Source organism: Leptopilina boulardi, unplaced genomic scaffold (genome assembly GCF_019393585.1).
Source record: "Leptopilina boulardi isolate dan_hultmark-lab unplaced genomic scaffold, ZJU_Lbou_2.1 LbouV2_31, whole genome shotgun sequence".
Taxonomy (NCBI): domain Eukaryota; kingdom Metazoa; phylum Arthropoda; class Insecta; order Hymenoptera; family Figitidae; genus Leptopilina; species Leptopilina boulardi.
In genome coordinates, this window is record NW_026137874.1 from 1,922,046 (window position 1) to 1,942,444 (window position 20,399).

General features: G+C 23.8%; 1 protein-coding gene across 2 annotated transcripts in view; it reads right to left on the reverse strand.

Moving 5' to 3' along the window:
- LOC127283164 (guanylate cyclase 2D) overlaps positions 1–17,075 on the reverse strand; it is a 68,720-nt gene extending 51,645 nt beyond the window's left edge. For both annotated transcript variants that reach the window (XM_051307855.1, XM_051307856.1), the window contains exons 1-2: positions 16,817–17,075; positions 11,965–12,018 (exon numbers count right to left, since the gene is read on the reverse strand). The gene's annotated coding sequence lies outside the window, so the exon portion shown is untranslated. The remainder of the gene's footprint in view (positions 1–11,964; positions 12,019–16,816) is intronic.
- Between the last annotated feature and the right edge of the window lie 3,324 nt (positions 17,076–20,399).

Genomic DNA, 20,399 nt, shown 5'->3' on the forward strand with positions numbered 1-20,399 from the left:
AAAAAATTCAGGCACACAATTCTACTTTGTAATGTGGATCTAATTCGTTTAATTTATAGTTTAACTTTTCTTGAAGGGGGGTCTTAATTAAGAGGCTAAATTTACTTTTCAGCGGGGTCTTAATGTAAGAAAAAAAACATTTTATTTACGTGTGGAAAAAAAATGTTTTTCCCCCCTCCTAAATTAATTTTATTGATTTTCAATTCAAGTTATAAAAAAGTATAGTAATTTCGAAAGATAATTAAAATTTTTACATTTCAAACAAAAAGGTAAAAATATTTTCTTTTAATTTTACGGTTTTTTGTTTGTTAATTTAAAAAAAAAAAAAAAAATTCAAAGAATATGAGAGAAATATGATTTCAAGAAGGTTAGAGCAGTTTATGGTGTATAAGATGACCCGGACAGAAATACGAGCTGCTGGAAAAAACGTGCAAAAACTCTACAACAGTCCAGCAAACCCTTTTGTTGAATCTAGTGCACATTTGAAAAGTTGACCACAAGAACAGTGTCTTCTTAAGTTAGTACTTGAGAAAGTGCTTTTTTTTCTCTTTTTCTCCTTGTCTTTTCATACTCTCAAGAACTTCCAAGTGTCTTAGTTACACTTGTTTATAAAATTAACTCCGCCTCGAGGTCATCTTTTCAAATTTTCAAGATATATAATAATAATAATAATAATAATAATAATAATAATAATAATAATAATTACATGCTACTTGGGATATAATTTTGCTATTATTAATGTAACAAGATTATAATAATAATTAAATATAAATTTTTATAAATTAGAACAATAATTATTGCTAATTGATACCAAAAATTAAAAATAGTTATATTACTTTTATGATTTGTATAATTAACACCAGTTAACAGATGTTTTATTGTCAAATCTCGTTTTTCCTTTTCTATATAATCGCACTAATTATCTGAGTTTTCAAGTTGTTGACTTTAGTTGTGAAGCAAAAACTTTGTCTTACGTTCTGTTTTGATCTGAGGATTAATCTGATAAACTTGAAATACTTGGGGCGTATCGTAATTCCACTGAAAAAGCTTCATGAGAATATATAGATATATATATTCAGAAGTGAAGGTTAATATATAACTATAATTATATAATTACTTTTGCTTTAAATTCTTCAATTTATTATTTCGGTAGAAAAGTAATATATACTTATTACCATGTTAATTTTTTTTAAAAGATAAAATATAATTACAAAAAAAAAGTGTAATTATTATTTGAAGTTATAGAAAAATATTGGAAAATATTATCAATTTATATAATTTATAATATAACTATATAAATGACAATAGGAGTGGTCCGATATTACTCAGGTATTTCCCCTATATTGACAAATATAATAAATATAATATAATATTATATTAATATTTGTCAATAGTAATAATAATAATAATAACGTTCAAAAGCCGAAAGGTATATGAACTATGAATAATAATAATTTATAAATGACAATATATTTTTAATTTCGGCAACAGTTTTTATACTACACGAAGCAACAGAAAACAGAATCCTGATATAATCACAATTTGTCGGTCACGATTTATGCACCCCTATCTAAAACTTAACTATTTTGACCTACTGAGCTGAAATTTGGTACAGATGTGTGTTTTTTTTCATTTAGATTCTATAAAAAATGTATCGAACCTGATTTTTTTTCCGAGAAACAATATTAATAAAACACAATAAGGAAAATAAAATAGTGTTTTTGAAAACTTTTTGAAAATAATGTTGAATTAATTTGTTTTGTTTTTAAGAGAAAAAGTTTGTTCTGTTATAAGTCCTTTATTCTCACTCCCATATATATCTGCCGGAAATTTGTACTTTTGAAACACGCGGGCCAATCCTTGTTGTTTACGTTGCAAGAATATATATCTCTCAACGTCCCCATTTGTGAGGACAGTGGTTCACATAGAAAATCGATTAGCAGATACAGTCAAACGGAAATTGAAAAAGAAATGGAAAAATACGTGTACGAAAAATTAGTTTATATTTTTCATCAAACATCATTTTCTAAAAAGAAAAGTCTCATATAATAATTGACATATAAAAATATCGAAAAGTTTCAAATCTAAAATAATTGACTAATTTTTAAAATTATATTCGAATGCCTATATAATTCAAACTGCCTTAAAAAAAATTAAAATGAATTTAATTAATACACATTCATATACTAAAACTAATAATAAATGTCCATACGTCGAGAAAACTTACTTTCGTAAGAAAACGCGACTCGAAGAGAGTAAACAAAATAAATTTTTCTCTTTTTTGCGAAAACAAATATACAGAGGAGAAAATAAAGAAGAAAAAAAACAAGTCGAGAGAGAGAGAGAGAGAGAGAGAGAGAGAGAGAGAAGAAAAGTAATAAAAGTTTTTTTTCATCTTAATAATATTTAAAATTCTAAACGTTACGACGACATAAAATTATACAATGAAACCAAAATGATAAGAATGGAAAATCGTGACACCCGCACCATTTTAATTATCGCGTTTTTTCAACCCTGTAGAATTTCATTATTTGTATATAAATATAAAAGGGGAAATTTAAAAAAAAAATAAAATTTTGCATTTTTTTTTCTCTTGATCAGAAGAAAGAAATAACTGGCCAATTTTATCTAAGAATTTAATTGAAATTCCCAGATACCGGAAGATCAAAAACTTCTCGAGGAGAAAGATTCAAGCTAATCGGCCTGCTTTTCTGAATCTCAAACTTTTCTTGCATAAGCATAATACTAGGTCACTTCTGAAATCGTGGTAAATTTTATATAGTCGTTGGATCGATTGAGCTCACTTGGGGGTATACATATATATATATTTGACAAAACATTTGTTTCTTTTTTTTGTTATATGATTAATTTCTTATGTTTCAAATTTTGTAATTACTTCAAATTAAAATTTCACACACCCACAATTTACTATTTTTAAAAATTTATTTCTTCTATAAAAAAATTATTTCAATTTTCTTTACCAATATAGTAATTTTTAAACAAAAAACAAAATATTAATTATTTATTAGTAATGAAAAATAACTGTTTCATTTTTAAATATAAATTTCAAATTTTTTAATTTTAATTTTAGAATTTATTTTATTAAATTATATTTCGTATAAAATTTAATGCAATAAAGATTAATTTCAAACTCTTGATATGTTTATATATTGAGCGATAAAATTCAAATTTGAAGAGCCCTCATATCGTTCCGCCTCTAATAGAATAAAGCTCATATGGAAAATGAGTCAAGATAAATTGATACTGATGCGCGCAAAAGACAATATTGCTAATTATAACTTCATCATTTTTTAGAAAATGTTTATTTAAATTTTCATTTTAACGAAGAGATTGTAATAAAGATTTTACTTTGAATCTCTCTCGATTATTATATATATACAGAAAATCGTTGACAATTTTTAACTTAGTGAAAAAGTTAACAATTAAAGTAGTCTAAAAAATAATCCGAGATTTAAATTTAGGATTATTTTTTAGTAGGCTTTAATTTGTATGAAGTAATAAAAAAAGAGAGAGAGAATAAATCCTTCAGTAGAAAATGGTACAAAAGCGAATCCTTATAGGAGTAACCAATTTCGTTTTAAAATCCTACTTAATTTTCTAATCCTAACTCTTTTGAGAGATTCGCTGCATCCTAGAGGGACTTAATTGCATTTTATCTGAGTGAAATTCAGAAAAAAAGGTAAAAAAAAAATAACAGATCTTATCATCTTATATAGAAGTCGATAAAGAACGAATCTATCTTCCTTGACTTCATTCAAAAAAGTCTTTCGTTGTTCAATCTCATGAAAAATAGGTCGATAGGTAAAAATATAAAAATAATGCAAATATTTTTAGCAATACTATATAATTTTTCTCAATTTAAAAAATGTAATAAAATAACCGAACTTTATAAAAGAAAGTAAAATTAATTTCATCAAAAACTTTCTGTTTTCCAAGATATTGGTTTATTTATGTCGGATTTTGTAAGATTATTAAAAGTAGAATACTTTGAATGGAATTTACTTGAAGATTGTGTACTTACAATCGTGTATATATACATTGCTTGTCAACTTGAGGAATGTTCATGTTGTGATAATATTGTCAACGGTAAAGCTCGTTATCTCCCTTTTCATGCTATTTCCCCCTTTTCTATGTATATATATATAGTTTCGAAAAGCAGTTAAGAAACACACGTCCTTTTTAGTCTCGACAATATCCGTGTAAACATTACCATAGTGATATTGATCCAATTTGATTAGTGGTCCTATTATAAACATTGAGGGGTAAAATCTTCATCTCCGTAAGCCTTGTAGTTCTATATAAGTAGGTTCAAGGGAATTTTGAGGCTAATCCTGACATTTAACTAAATGTCACTCAAGTCAAATGAAATTATTTTCAGAAAATCATGTTAATCAAAATTTTTAACTAGAAAATTCTTTATTTGTTTATTAATTATTTAAAAATAGTAAATTATTATTTTCTATTTTTAACGCAATTTTTTTCAAATATTAAAAAAAATAATTTCTGAACAGATTGAAAATTAAAAATCTAACTAAAGAAAATATAGATCCAAATGCGAAGCAAATGAAAATTTCCATCATCATGCGCTTTAAAAATTAAATCTACAGCGAACTGAAATTTTAAACATCAAGGACCAGTGTGCGAATTTATTTTTCACGTTTCCATCTTCTCTCGTTTTGAAATATTTCCTTAACATTTTGGCTCTCCCGTTGACACGTTTAAATTTACAGAATTTAAAGTGCTTTTAATATTTTTTTTTCTCTCGTAAAGTGTATATAAAAATTCCATTTTAAAAATTGTTTTTTGAAAAAAACTTTTTTTTGGAATTTGTAAGAAAAACATTTCGTTTTTAAATGAAATTAATTTTAATTTCTTTTGTACTATTTTACTATGGGGTTAATAACGGTGGTTGATATTGATTATCGACAAATTAGATTCTTTAATAGTTGGTCGTATTTTTTCAGTAAAAATTTTTGTCAGAACTATCTCGAAAAATTTATATTAAAAAAAAACATTACGGTGAGAGTTGAGAACATTTATACCCTATATTAAAAATTTAATGTCTACTACCTATATATATATATATATATATTTATGACGAACAGTGAACAGTAAAAAAATATTCAAAAAGTCGTAAATATGAGGCATTTTTCTTCAATTTTTTAAAAAGAGAAAAAAGCGAAAAACTGTCATTTTTCCAATTTTATGAATGATAAAAATTTCAATAGTTAGAAATGAATACAAGAAGGGTTGTACACCTCGTTTCTTTTTATGTATATATAAATAATATCGTAAAATTTCTTATGTTTCCGCAACGACATTATGATTCTAGAAAATGTAAAAAAATAATCAATTTTTCCTCTCCATTATATCACATTTTTCTTTCACGTTACTTTAGGGATGCATTTTTTACAATTTATGCTATACAAATGTAAAAACCCAGAAACCAACGAGAACAATAGTCATATCTTTTTGTTTCTAAAAAAAGGTGTTTTCTTTTTTTTTATTTACTGTTTAATTTTCAAAAAGAATTTTTTTAGTTTCAAATTTATTTATTTTTTTATATTAAAATGAAGCATAAATAAGATAAAATCAAATTAAAAAATTCTGTATTTTAGTATTTGTGTAATTTTGACATTTTCCACATTATTCTAAGACAAACAAGTGGGTATTAGAGTGTTTGGATATGCCTCAATCAACATTCAGATTATTACACAAGATAAGCTTCTAGAGATGTGGTACTGAATTTACTATACATATATAGTAAATTCAGGACCTCATATAGAGGACAATAAATTTACATTCTTGTCAGGTGGCGCCACACACTCTCTTGTTTACTCATACAGTAAAATTTTAAATTTTCAAAAGAAACATTTTTCTCCCATTTTACTGATTACACTATTAATTATTCTCATATTGCGCTGGTTTGTATTTAAAAATTATTTAAAACCCTTCTTTTTAAATTCAAAAATATTTTAAATATTTAAAAGAAAATTGTTAACAATTAAAAATATAAATTTTAAACATTTTTTGTTTTTTTCCCCACCAGTAACGTGAAAGAACATTACTTTTTTATTTAAATTAAAAAAAAAACGGTTTGGTAACCGAAAAGTTCTCATTGTAATACAATAAAATTATTTATCAAGAATATCCTTTAAAAAAATCATTTAACAATATAATTTAATTACGAAAATTGTATTTTATTTGAAGAATAAAAATTATTTTTATAACAGTTTTATTAGATTTATTATACACCGGGATAGAAGAAAAAAAAAAGAAATAAAAGTTTAAAAAGTGTTTCTCTTATTTTTAGTTTCATCGTGCGAAAAGTTCTTAGTTGGAACTGAAAAGAAACTAAAACATGAGTTGTAAGAGAAATTAACTTTAAAAATGAGGTCGCAGATAAACATTTTCCATTTCCAGAGAGATAGAAAAATCCTTTTTCTGTCGATAAAAGGAACGTTACACACTGTTATATTATATAGTTTCCTCCTATGGAAATGGAAAACTTTTATCTAAATGGTAGTAAAATTCAATTTAGTCATCGTTTTAATTATTGGAATCGGTTTCCTCTCGCGTCTTTGAATATTCATGAGTTTCCCTACGCTCCCTGTTGTTCATATAATTTATCAGTAAATTAATTACTATCAAGCAGAAATAAATTGAAGACGGTAAAATGATGAAATTGCATATCACCATCAAGAAACTTTTAAACAAAAAGTGTTTTGTAATTGAATTAATATAGAGTTGCAGAAAATTATAAATCTTTCCAAAGTTAAACATTTAGAGAAATACTAAAAAAAAAATTATATATTTTATTGATTGTTTTAGCAATTATTTAAAGATGCAATAAATTAGGTCAAAAAATTTTCAAGGTTTATGAAGCAAACGCGGTATAACATTGAATTAAATTAATAATCAATTTTCGAAGATTATTGATGCATTCGGTGTATCTACTCTTTAATATAATTACTAATAATTCCATGATAAATTTAAAACCCCTCTAAATCAAATTATATATGCATTAAAATTTCTAATAATTCATGGATTTTAGTTTTATCGATAATTATACAGATAATGATCTAACCACTATAGCACTAAATATCGAGCATGTAATTTCTTTTTGAATTCATTTTTTATCTTCAAATAATATTAATTTTTGTCCATTTTAAAAAATCATTAATTTTTTTTTTAATTATAACAAAAGTGAAAACAATATCAAAATTGTACAATTTTTTTTTTTAAATCCTTACAGTATTTTTTTTCCTAGTTATTTAAATTTATTTTTTATTTTAATTAATTTTTGTAAATCCGTTTATTGTAAATAAATAAAATTATTTTAATTAAAAAAAATTTTTCTAATTTTTTTCTAAAGATAATAGAATTTTCAAAATTCTTTAAATCCTTACATCGGTATATTAGAGGATGTCGGAAAAAATATAATGTTTGACTACTGGGTCTGACCTTTTACTACTTAGTCTCTGACTTTATGAAGAGAAACCTATTGTCTATATTTTCATCGACTTTTCATTGATGCTCGCGGCACTTTTTTGTGTAAACAAAGGGACAAAAAAAAAAGATAAACATTGCGAAGAGACTGGACAATGTGAATTGAGAAACGGGGTTAAAGGAGTTTTTATCCTTTTTTTCGCGCGTGTGGCGTGTATTTTTCGAAATGGATTGCACTACCAAAAAAAAGAAGAAGAAGAAAAAGTCAAAACAAATGAAATGTTTACACAAAAGAAGTGATTTTTAATTAAATTTTCCCATTTCCTTTTTAAAATTAATTAACAAAGAGAAATTTCTTTAATAAAATTGATTTATATAAATAAGCCTAATAATAATTCGAAATAAAATTGATGCAATAATATATATTGAATTTAAACAAAAATTTATTCAATGACAAATGTTTTATGATTATATGTAACTATATATATATATATATATATTTAAATGAAAAAAAAAATGAAACTTCACAAGTGCTTTATGGAACATAAAACGAAGTGCACTTTAAAAGTTGAGCAATTAACTTATAAAAACGCAATTTCTTTTTCGCGAGTAAAATGGAATATATAGATAGTAGACAATGTATATTTTCTTCGCAACGTTTATTTTTCACTATTATGCACAATGAATAATGTTCTCGTATTCTGGAATTTCGAATTAGTGACCGTTTTTCAAATATGCAAAAATTACTTTGTAGATTATAATTTTGGTTGTGGAGTGGGGGAAAATGTGAGAGAAGAAGAAACGTTAGACTCCCCCCCCCAAAAAAAAATGATGAGCAATTTATATTCTCATTTTGTGGGGGAGGGGGTGAAAAAAAGAAGAGTAATATTCTAGCCAAAATGAATAATGAATTATAAAGTAACTAATAATTTTTGTTTTACTAGAAAAATAGAAAAATTTATTAAAAAATAATTGATTAATCGAAATGATAATCTGATTTGGATAAAGAATTAGACAAAAAAAAAATAATAATAAATAATAATAAAATAATAATTTTCATCTAAATAAAAATTTGCTATTTTTTAAAAGAAAATAAAAAAAAATTCTCATTTTAAGGAAATAAATTTATCTCTTTTTCATCTTTTTATATACACAATAAAGACAAAATTCCATCAGATTCTTTTCCGCATTGATTTATCCTATTACTGCATCCATGCCATAGCCATAACTTATGCCATTGTATATCCCACCCTCCCTGTTATCAAAGTTAGTTCACGACTCTAGAATTTAAGACCAGTTTGAACACGTGGTCTTAGATTTACTGTATAACGTCCCAAAATTACAAGTCTCCCAAAACTGTTCGAGGGCTTAAATGCGAAATCGATATTATATAACTTTTAAGATCTTAATATTTTCAATCTCAAAAAGAAAAGAAATTTCAAATTAAAAGAATCTGATTTTTAATTATTTTTTCATTTTAATTTATTTAATAAACAAAAAGAAAATTATTTGAAACAAATAAATCATTTAGCTTCGAGACAAATATAATAATTTAATACAAATTCTATATTTGGTGGGAAAAATTTTTTCTATATAGAGTATAATAAGAAAAGGTTAATTTTGTTAAAAGCCAAATATCTCAAGCATGTTTTTACTTTTTGAATGTGAGGGGTGATAAAATTTGAACAAATAAAATAATTTTATTTGTACAACATTTTTATCAATGAATCAAGCAATTTTTTCATTCTTTTTTATATTAAGTAAATAGTTCATTTATTTAAAATATTAACGTAAGTGGTTTTTCTCATATATATAATATCAAATACGATGTAATGCATTTTTTTTTTCTAACAATTTTTGCACCTTTAAAAAAATTTCATTTAATCCATTTTATCTAAGTAGCAGATATTACTTTAATATCACAAAAATATTACGTAGAAGATTCGTATTACGGGGTAAAGTTACAGTAATATTACTGTAATATTACAGTAATAATATTACCATATATATTCCAACATTAATTATTATTGTGATATTAGGGTAATTTTACGCGCTACTTTAGTTCGCATATATCGAGAGTAGCTTCGCTTTTGCGGTTCGCTTCATTTTCTATAGATATATCGAATCAATAAAATTGTACTTAACGATGAAAAAAAAAAAATTCGTAATAAAAGTCCCTAGAGAAATATATATTTCCCACTAGGACAATTAATGTTATATATATGTAAGAGTAAATTACCATAGACTAAATAACTTTTTATTCTGGTCCATTAATCTCTGCGCGTACTAATTTGAAAATGTACAAATGATGAAAAAAAAGATATAAAGATTATAAAAATTTACGAGAAAATAAATTTTTATAAATTACCCCTTTTTTAATAGAATATTTTCCTTTTGAATCTAAATTAAATTTTCTTCTCAAAATGAGAATATAAACTCAATTAGAGAGGAAATTTGATTAATAAAAATTACTTTTTAGTTGTAATATTCAAAAATTATTTCAGATATTATATTTCTAGAAATTAGAGAATTTTTTATTGTTGATCTTTTATTATATAATTGTTATTTTAATTAAAACCTATCATTAAAAGTTTAATAAAAGAAAAATATTTTGAAAAAATACTCAAAATAAGAGGATTCTTTAAAAAAAAATATTATTTTTTCATTATTCGAATTGACAAGAAAAGATATTTTTGTTTTATTTATAAATAATAAAATTTTTATAGAAATTAAAAATAGGAAATTTATAAAAATTTAATTTAAAAAAAAAAAAAAAGTGAAAGATTCATTAGATTCAAGGAAGCAATTATGAGAATTACTTACTCAGAATACAATTATTCGATAATTCAATTCTAAACGACAATTAAGTAACTGTAACTAGAATTGTAATGCACAAAACTGAATTACAGAATAATAAAATTACGAGCTAATTTTGAGAAAATTCAATTTTCAAGAGGCAGTAGTGAAGTTAAGTAATAAGTCGATAGTATTTTATTTGAAACTAGAAAATCAATGACAAAATTAGTTTTACCTAGAATAACATTAAAACTGCTTTTGAAATATATCTTCAGAGACATATTTTAAGAAGAATTTATTCTTTTTTTCTCAAATTCATTCAAAGAAAAAATAATATTTTTCAAAGACTGTAACAAAAGAAATTTTTTTTTTCAAATTAAGAGTAAATTCTACGCATTGTATAATATTTGAAAATATTTTTATGTAATTCCTAAATTTAGTGAATATATATACCAATATTATCAAAATATTCTCGTTGAATTAAAAGATTAGAGATATTTTTTCTATGTACAAGGGAGATAAAATTTTTGGAAAAAAAATATATAGGTCAAGAGTTATCAAATTTTTGCTCTCTATAAAGCTTTGAACTTTCAGGACCACGGATTATAGTTTTTTTTTTTATAAAAAAAAAAGTTTCATTCTATTGCTCTCATATATATATATATATAGTATAGGAAAAATTTTTTTTACGATTAAGGGAATAAAAACAAAGTTTTCTCCAATAAAACTTTCATTTTTTTTTACAAATTTTAAAAATTCGTTGAAACTTTAAAAAAAAAATTTAACTTTTTGGTAATTAAATAAATATATTATTAATAATTATTATTAATAATATAAGAATTAAATAAAAAAATTAAATTCTTAAATAAAAGCAAACTTTCTTTTTACACAATTTTCGTTTTTTTTTTCTGTAAAAACAGTTATAAAACGATGTTACTAGTGTGTAAAACAGCAATAAAATTACATAACGGTCAATAATTGTGTTGCCACACAATAAAAACAAAGTTTTTAATTTTTACTACTTAATAGTTGTATACCCGAAGAAAAAATAAAAATTTGTCTCAGAGCTAAAAAAAATATTTCTTTCAAATAATTTTTATTTGTTTATATAAATTGTTCAAATAAATACTTTTTTTGTTTAAATAAATTTTATTCGTTTCAAATAAACATTTATTTCTTATATTAAATGTTTATTTGACTGTCGGTACGATTTATTTTAAAAACAGCGGATTTAAATAATTTTTACTGATTCAAATAATAAATAAAATAATTAAATTATGTGCGATTCCAAGTGAGATTTTGACTTTTTCGGAGTAGGTTAACCGATTGCAATGAAACTTTGGAATTTTGTTATATATAGTAAGACTAATCTTTAACGTAAATTTCAGCCTAAAATATTTGTTAGTTTACGAGATTTGCAATAACAACAAAAAATTTAAAACTGCTATATCTTCCGTTCTAATAGACGGATTGAGGTCTACTTTTTTTTAAAATGTCAAGGAAAATGAGAGGAATAAATCTCTTTCAGAAGATTTTTTTATAATTTTACAACTAAAAAAATTATTAAATAATAATTGAATAATAATTGAATAACTTTCGCGCGACTAACTAAAATTCAATCACTTAAACGCTAAAATGATCTTACCTGTGTTTTCTTTAATGTTCCAAAGGATTTTTATTGTAAATGTAAGTACTTACTCAGCAAACTGCTAGGGGCCCTGACCAGTTTTCGATATATTGAAAAATTCACACCTGAAAGTAAAGTAAAATAATTAACAAATTTTTTTTTAGTAATTTAAATTAAAATTATTAATTATTAATATAATTTAAACATGGTTTAATTAAATATTATTTTAATTTAAAAAAAATTAATTATTTCTACACGAGATAAGATTATAGATTAAATCATTAATTACAATTAAATTAAATTGAAACTAATACCTATTTATATATCAAATCACAAATTATCAAATGCATCATCATTAATGTGAAATTATATATATTTTGAAAGGAATCATTAAGTAGAAGAAAATTGGTCGATAAATTAATAAACTATATTAATTAAACTAATGACATAATGACTTGCACAATATGAGCTATATATATGATTATATATAGTTAATATTATACATCATAGAGTAATTAAGCTATGTACTAGCTGTTTGTATGAGGTGATAATTACAAGTTGGTACAATTTATTACAAGTTAATTAGTTTATGATTTCTAATTTATATATAGCCACCTTGTAGATGATAAATATATTTTTTTTTTTAAAGAGAAGAATCTTGAAAATAATCGAAAAGTAAATTTTTCTACACACGTGATCAAATGATAAATATATTAGTTTCCTCCCGTCGGCATTCAGCCAAACAACATCGTATAAACGTTTTCAAGTTTGTGACTTGAATATATATATATAGTATATAAATATTATCCACGTTGAAAGATATCGTCTGAATTTTTTCAAGAAAAGTACATTTTCATTATTTTTACTACTACTTTCTGACTCTCGCACTCATCCCTCGTACACGGTCGTATAACAGAGATTTTTACATCTTTTGAGATATTCATTTTATTCGTTCAACAAACTCGGTATAGTCGAGTAAAAATGGTATATATACGATGAGTGTTGATGGGAAATTTTTCCAAAAAAGGCGCGCGCTGTACTTAAAGTAAACCCATTTACGAGGGGGTGAAATATCAAGTTGATGCTCCTCAAGAGTCATTTATCAAATATATATATATATATATAAAAAAAAGAGAAGAAAATTCCATATATAATTCTCTTTAAAATAATTATTTTTATTTAAACTGCTAGAAGCTAAAAAGTTACGTCTAGTGCTTTCACGGTCTGTCAGACCGCGATTAAAATAATATAAATAAATAATAGCGCTAAATTAAAAAATTTCTGAAATTAATTATTATTTTCTATTAATTAATAATTAATTATTATTTGAATCAATAATTAATTTTATTTAAAAATTACTAAATAATACTGAATATTAAATATAATCTACTTTTAAATACATGTATTTTAAGAGCCATAAAAGTAGACTAATATTCTGTATAAGGGATAATAATATTACACCCCCTATACCTATATGCCTACTTTAGTGACCCATGAAATCAATTTTTATGCCCTATATGTGATTTCATATATGACCTAATTACCATCCATCTTACAATATTATACTATTACTAAGTATATATAACAGCGAGGAAATAATTTTTAAATCTTTACATCATTAAAATGAAATAGAAAAGAATTAAAGGGCAAATAATTGCTATATAAAGGAAGAAAATGTTTTACTCCTCTCAATTTCTCTCAATTCTTTTAGTTACTTTTAAAAAGTACAGTTTACGAGTCAATCTACCTTGGAAAATCGTAAAAACTCACCAGTTAAGAAGATAAAATACTATTTACCTTGTAGAAAAGTTAAAGAGCTTTTTTTTTTAATTAGTAACATAAAAAAAATACTCCTTTAAAAGTTTCCATTACCTCTGATTTCTTCTTCATTTAATATTCACTAAAAGTGCGCGCACGAGAAAAATATAAGATTTATAGATGCTGACAACAAAAAAATCGTTTCGATAATCTAATCAAATTTTGCCTGAGTAAAAAAATATTTTTTATTAAATTAAATAAAATTTATTTAAACCCAAATAATATTTACTTGTAACAAATAAATATTTATTTATAGATTTTAAGTTGAATAATTTTTTTTAATAATTTAGAAATTAAAAAGCTCATTCAAAATTTTTCGTTTATTAAAATAATATTTGAAACAAAAAATAGTAATTAGGAAAAGTACAAAATATTTAAAAATAAGTTTCTATTAGCAATTTTTAATTAATAATAAAGTTAATTTATTTTCTTTTGTCGTTTTATAATAAAAGAAATCAGAAAATCGATGATTCAATTAAATCCATTTTCAACAAGTATTAAAACTCAATCCAAAACTTGTTTCAATGAGCCCCGTATCTACTTAATTGCAATTCATATTTTATTTCAGAAAGTTGTTATAATAACGAACTTTTTGACAAAATTTTCAACAGTATTAACGAAATTACAAATCCAATTACAAATCCAATTATAAAAAAAAAATATTATATCAAAGGAATGCAATTTTAAAAACTTTTAAATTAAAAATATTGAATTTATAATTAAACTGTAATTTTACGTAAATAGATGTAATCTACGTTTTTACACTTCAAAAATTATTTTTTTTAAACAAAAAAATTTTTGAATTTTTAATTATTACAATTATTTTGTATTATTTTATATTTTAAATTACCTTTTTCTATTTTTAATATTTATTTGCATAAATAAAAATTTTTTTTTTTAGTATGCAAATTAAAAAATGCATTCAAGTATTTCGCATGAGATAATATATGAAATTTATTCTAACAGATACACGGAGAGAAATCTGGTGCGATTTACGCATGAGCATGTCCTTAGGAATATAGTAACAGACGCTTTCAAGCAAAAATCCTAAGTGAGCGAGGTATTATTGTATGAGTCTCATCTGATATTCAGATGGAATCTTATGGTTTTTGCTTGGAAGTGTCCATGCTATATTCCTATGGACATGCTCATGCGCAAATCGCAGCAGATTTCTCTCCGTGTAAGAAATCAAATAATTTGTAAACTTTTCATCAAATGAAATAAATTGAAATCGTTACGAAATGTTAAGCTCTGATGTTATATATTTTGCAATAAGTTGTGCAGCTGAAAATTGTATGCAAGACGTGTATAATCTGCTCGATTTACGTGTATTGGCTCTTAAAGTGAATCAAGAAAGCAGTGCCTTCTCTAAATCTAATTCCATTTAAACTTGACTTCTTTTTTTTTTTGCCTCAATATAGTACTTTTAATCAAAAAAGTTTCAACTACTTTCTCAAAGTTTATTTCCCGTCAGAATCCTCAAAGTATTGCGAGCGCCAGTAATTAAAAATATGTGCTAAATATGAAATTCACTTGATGAATGTAATTTTAATTTAATTTAAACTTTACCTATTTTTCTTGATAAATTTATTTTGCTTTGCATATATATTTTTTTTAATTGCAAATATAAAAATTATATTTAAATATTTGTTAACAATAATAAATTAGGTAAATTGTATAACAATAATAATAATAAATAATAAGCAAAATAAAATATCAATCGAATGATAAAATAATAATTAATTAAAATTTGCTAATAGAAACTTATTTTAAAATATTTTGTATTTTTAAATTACTAATTATTAATATTTTTTATTTCAAATATTTTGATAAATTTCGAAAAATTTAAATCGATATAATATATTTTTAGATTCTAAAAAAGTTCAACATGGTAACAGCTGGAAAATTGTTTTAACGTGAATTTTTTATCAAATCAATGAAATAATGCTCTTAAAGTTCAACAAGTTTATAAATATTTAAAACATCGAAGGGAGAAAAAGAAACTTCTTTTTTTTTGGTAACAAAAAAAAAAAAAGGTTGAAATTTGATATGACGCTGTTATCGGTCGAACGTGAACGAACTCATATATATATATACGACACTAAAACTCTTGCTGAGAATTTAAATACGCCATGAACTAAAAGTGCTCACTTTATTTGAAAGACTACGTTCCGAGATGATTCTCGTACTTTTATATACATATATATATACCTACTTCCGCAAGTTTCATGAATATCGTTCGTAAAAGACGGAAACTGTGAATCGTTTCCGACACGATGCAACGCGATCTCTTTAAATTCACAATCCATCATTTTTATCATTATTCACGTATTATATACTACTTTCTATTTCTTTTTGATATAAATTACTATTTATAATTAATTATATATATAACAAATAATAGTAATATAAATAATAAATTTATAAAATTAATCACACACTAACCTCTTTGTATTATTATTATTATTATATAGTGAGAAAATTAAATATACTGAAGATTGACAGATAATAGAATTAATTAAAGAAAATTTTGTTCACTCCTAGTCCTGCCCCTTCCTTTTTTTTGACTTTTATTCTTATCCCTCTTTCTATAGAATATGTATATATATAAAAAGGCAAGAGATGATCAATCAGAATTTTCACACTCTTTGAAATACCTTGATACATATAATATCCTTTCTTATATTACCCTCTCCATCAACATTAACGATATTATGAGCCAATATTCGAGCACATTGGTGTTATCTTTGTGTTGTCTGTCATATATATAATATCATATCGACATAAATGACTCAGCGTAAGGACACATATCCTCTTTCTGTTAATGGTTTGACCCACAAAAGAATAGCATTTTCATTCAATAGTGTGTTGATATTAAAACGGGAGTTTCAATAAGGTTTGAAATTGACAGAAACTTTGAGGTTAGGGGTGTTTATATTCAGAAACAAAAATTGTACTGAAAAGCTACTATACTATACCAAATTTACTAACTAGATGGCGACACTGTTATGGGGATATCAGTTAATGTCTGTACCGTCTGTACTATTCCCTAATTTGAAAAAAGTATATATTTATTTAAATAATATAAATAAGGTTAATACGAACCACAAATTCCTTTTTTCTTCGATTTATGATCCTTTAATATAAAATCAATCCACTTGATATCACAATACTTTTGTTTTATATAACTTTGAAGAATTAAAAATTTTACATATAATTCTTTTTGTAGTGATGTATAGAAAAAATATAAATATATTTATAATTGTACTTTCATCAACACTGGAAATAGTTGTTAACCCTCATAATGAATAAAAACTAAAAAAAAGTATTTTTTTAAGCAGCACAGATGGTGCGTCGTGAAGAGTCTACTGCCCACTGAAGTAGTGGGAGAAAAACGACCTATATTTATAGACTTGGGTTGGCATCAAGAGCGCCAGCCAATCAGCGCTACCGGCAGTGAATGCCCGGTCCAATCAGCGCACGACAGACCAAGCGGCAGACTTAGCTCGAACTATAAAATAAAATTTCCCCACAGCGCACGCACAGTTCTATCTTGGATGTCTTCAACGCAACATCTATGTCGCTTCAACAAATTTTTGCAAATAATTTTTGATGTAGCCAACATTGTTTTCCCCCACTTTTTTGCAGTGAAGAAGAGGATAATTCAAGGACAGAAGAAAAAAGAATTTCTTTTAAACATCAAGAACATTTCGACCCAGGTATAAAATATGAATAAACTAATTATTATTTACATCGTAATGTGATGTTAATGCAATTAATATCATTAATTGTAATTGTTAAAAGTTAAAATAATTTGCATTAAGTTTTTTAAATTAGGGATTTCTTTTTTAATATTACTATTCCTAAGTGGCCACAACCTCAAAAATTAACTATAATAATTTCCGTATTCATTCATTCATTCCGTCTGTCCACACTTGAAGTTAGTCGTATTTTGTTCCTTTTGTTTTCCTAAAATTTTGACAATTCTTGATTTCGTAATATTTTATGGTTAACACGACGGATATTTTTATTCATCGTCATTAATTAAGTCATATGTTGTAAGTGACAGTTTAAAGTAAAAAAAAATATTGTTCATTGTGTGCAGCACCAGTATATTTCCTACTTGGTATTTATAGAAAAAAAAGTTTCAATTATAATATAATTTTTATTATTATTTATAAATTTATTATATTATATATACATTTTTTTAAATATAATGATTATTATTACAGATAATTAGAACATTTTAACTTATAATTATTATTTATCTTTCATTATTTTTTCATTATTCATTATTATTTATTATAAATTATTATTCATAAATTTATTATTATTAATTTGTTTTTATTATTAATTATTAAATTGTTATATTTTTTTATCTATAAACAATATAAAAATAGTTTTCTTTTTTAAAAAATTTTCAATTTGATTTTAATTTTTAATTTAAGTTTAAAGTTTAAAACATTACAAAATTTTTTTAGGTTTTATTTTTTCAAAATTTTTAAATATTTTTTAATTGCTTAATACTTTTTAAAATATAATTAATAATTTTCTGTTAATTTAAATTTCTTTTTGATTACATAATTTTTTAATATTTATTAATTATCAGTTAATTAAATTTTTTGAAAAAAAAACATTTTAAAATTTTCATTTGCAACGAAATATTTATAGAAAATACAAAAAAATATTTAGCATAACTAATTTTTTGTAATTTGAAAGATTATAAAAAATTCATCGAACATTGACTTTATCAAAAATATTTATTTCTAAAATTTTAATATTTATATTTTAAAATTTTTACTTAAATTTATTTATTTATATAACATCAAACTCATTTTTTTCTGTGTATAAATAAATGATAACGTGAAAATTAGAAATATACCTATTATTAATTTATTACTCCATTGATGCAGAATTATTATTATTATTATTATTATTATTATTAATATTATTATTATTTTAAAATAACCATTGCAATTAAAGTTGGACGCGCGCTTGCGCGCGTGTAATTTTGCTAGTTTTTTATTAATTGTAATAACAATCTTGTAGACAATATCTAAATTAATAGTAAATATATTTTCGCGAACAAAATAAAAAAGGAAACGAATATCTGTCCTTTTCTAACTCACTTCAAAGTTTTATAATGTCATTGTGCGTTGTCCCTAATTCAATTAGTAACACCTGTATTAAGGGTGCAATCAAAGAAACCTGATTAGTGTATTAGCAGACATCGATCAATCAAAATGCACTGTATTACGGTAAAGTTACATCTTCCTCCGCGAGATATTAAATTTTCATTGGTTAAAGTCTATTCTCCTAATTCTCTAATCTGTTTCACGTGACTGTACTCTTAACCTAATAAGGTGAAAAATTTTTATAAGTGTTTATTATTTTAAAGAGTACCTTTTGGGAATAATGTGAAAATTTATTGGAGTGCGTTTATTTTTACTGATAATTTAAATATTCTCCAAGTGTAATATATAATTTAATGTTCCTTCAAAAATGTTACTACAGTTCAAAAATTACGAATATCAGCAAAGTGTCAATTTTATAATCAAAAGTTTTTATCGTTTTTATACTTATCATAAAGAAAGAAAAGAAAATGTGCAATGAAAATATAAAAGTTCATCGACAAGTACTTTAATATTTGGTAAGGTTTTATTTCGTTTAATGATTCTACTTTCCTCATAATAAATGCGGATAGAAATCGTAAAGTTAGGTTATAACTTGACAAGTGAACTTTTGAAATACTTCATTTATTATTCTTCATTCTTTAAATAATAATATCTATTAATAATAATTTTAGTTATTTTTAATAAATTCCAATAAGTTTTTACATTTTTTCCATGATAAATTATATTTATATTTAACGCGCTTTGAAGAAAGGAGTCTTGGAATAAAATATAGGTTATGTTTTGAAGTATCAAATTATATATATATAATATTATAGAAAGAAAACAAAAGTTTTTTGTTACAAACTTTAAGCAATTTTTGAAGAGCTTTCTGTATTTTTCCCCATAAAGTTTCACCGGCTTGTAACAAGTTTTTCGTGGAACTCTCATAAACACGTAATAAAGTTGGATCAATCTAACGAGAAATATCATACGCTGTCAAGTTATATCAAATTTTATGATTTACGTTTTAATTTAAAAATAAGAAAAGGAAAAAGTTTATATTTTCTTTATGTGAAAACAAAGCAGTAATTATTTATTTAATATAAAAAAAAAAAAATACAAAACAGCTTCTCCATTTTGTAAAATTTGTCACTCGGAAAAATGTAGGTAAAGTCAGAATTTTGATTTGAGAGTTATATCCAAAAATAATCTATTGTGGTTTTCGTCCTTTCCCTACATTTTATATATATATAATGTACATATAATATCAAAGTCTATATGGTCTTTTGTCCACTTACAATGTCAAGAATTTGGCATTTTTATAGTAATAGAGAATCTTATTTTTATTCGTTGCGGGTGTGCGGCCTTTCAAAAATACAATTTTTTAAATTACATTTTCTAAATAAGTTTAAGAGAACATTTTTTGTTACTTTTTTCAAACAATTTTTTTTTTCGCTTGAAGGGGAAAGAGATATTTTTAAAATAAATAAATAATCATAAGTAAATATTAAATGAACAAAGTTGCAAATAATGTTTCGAAAAATATTTTTTTATTGTTTATTGATCAACAAAAT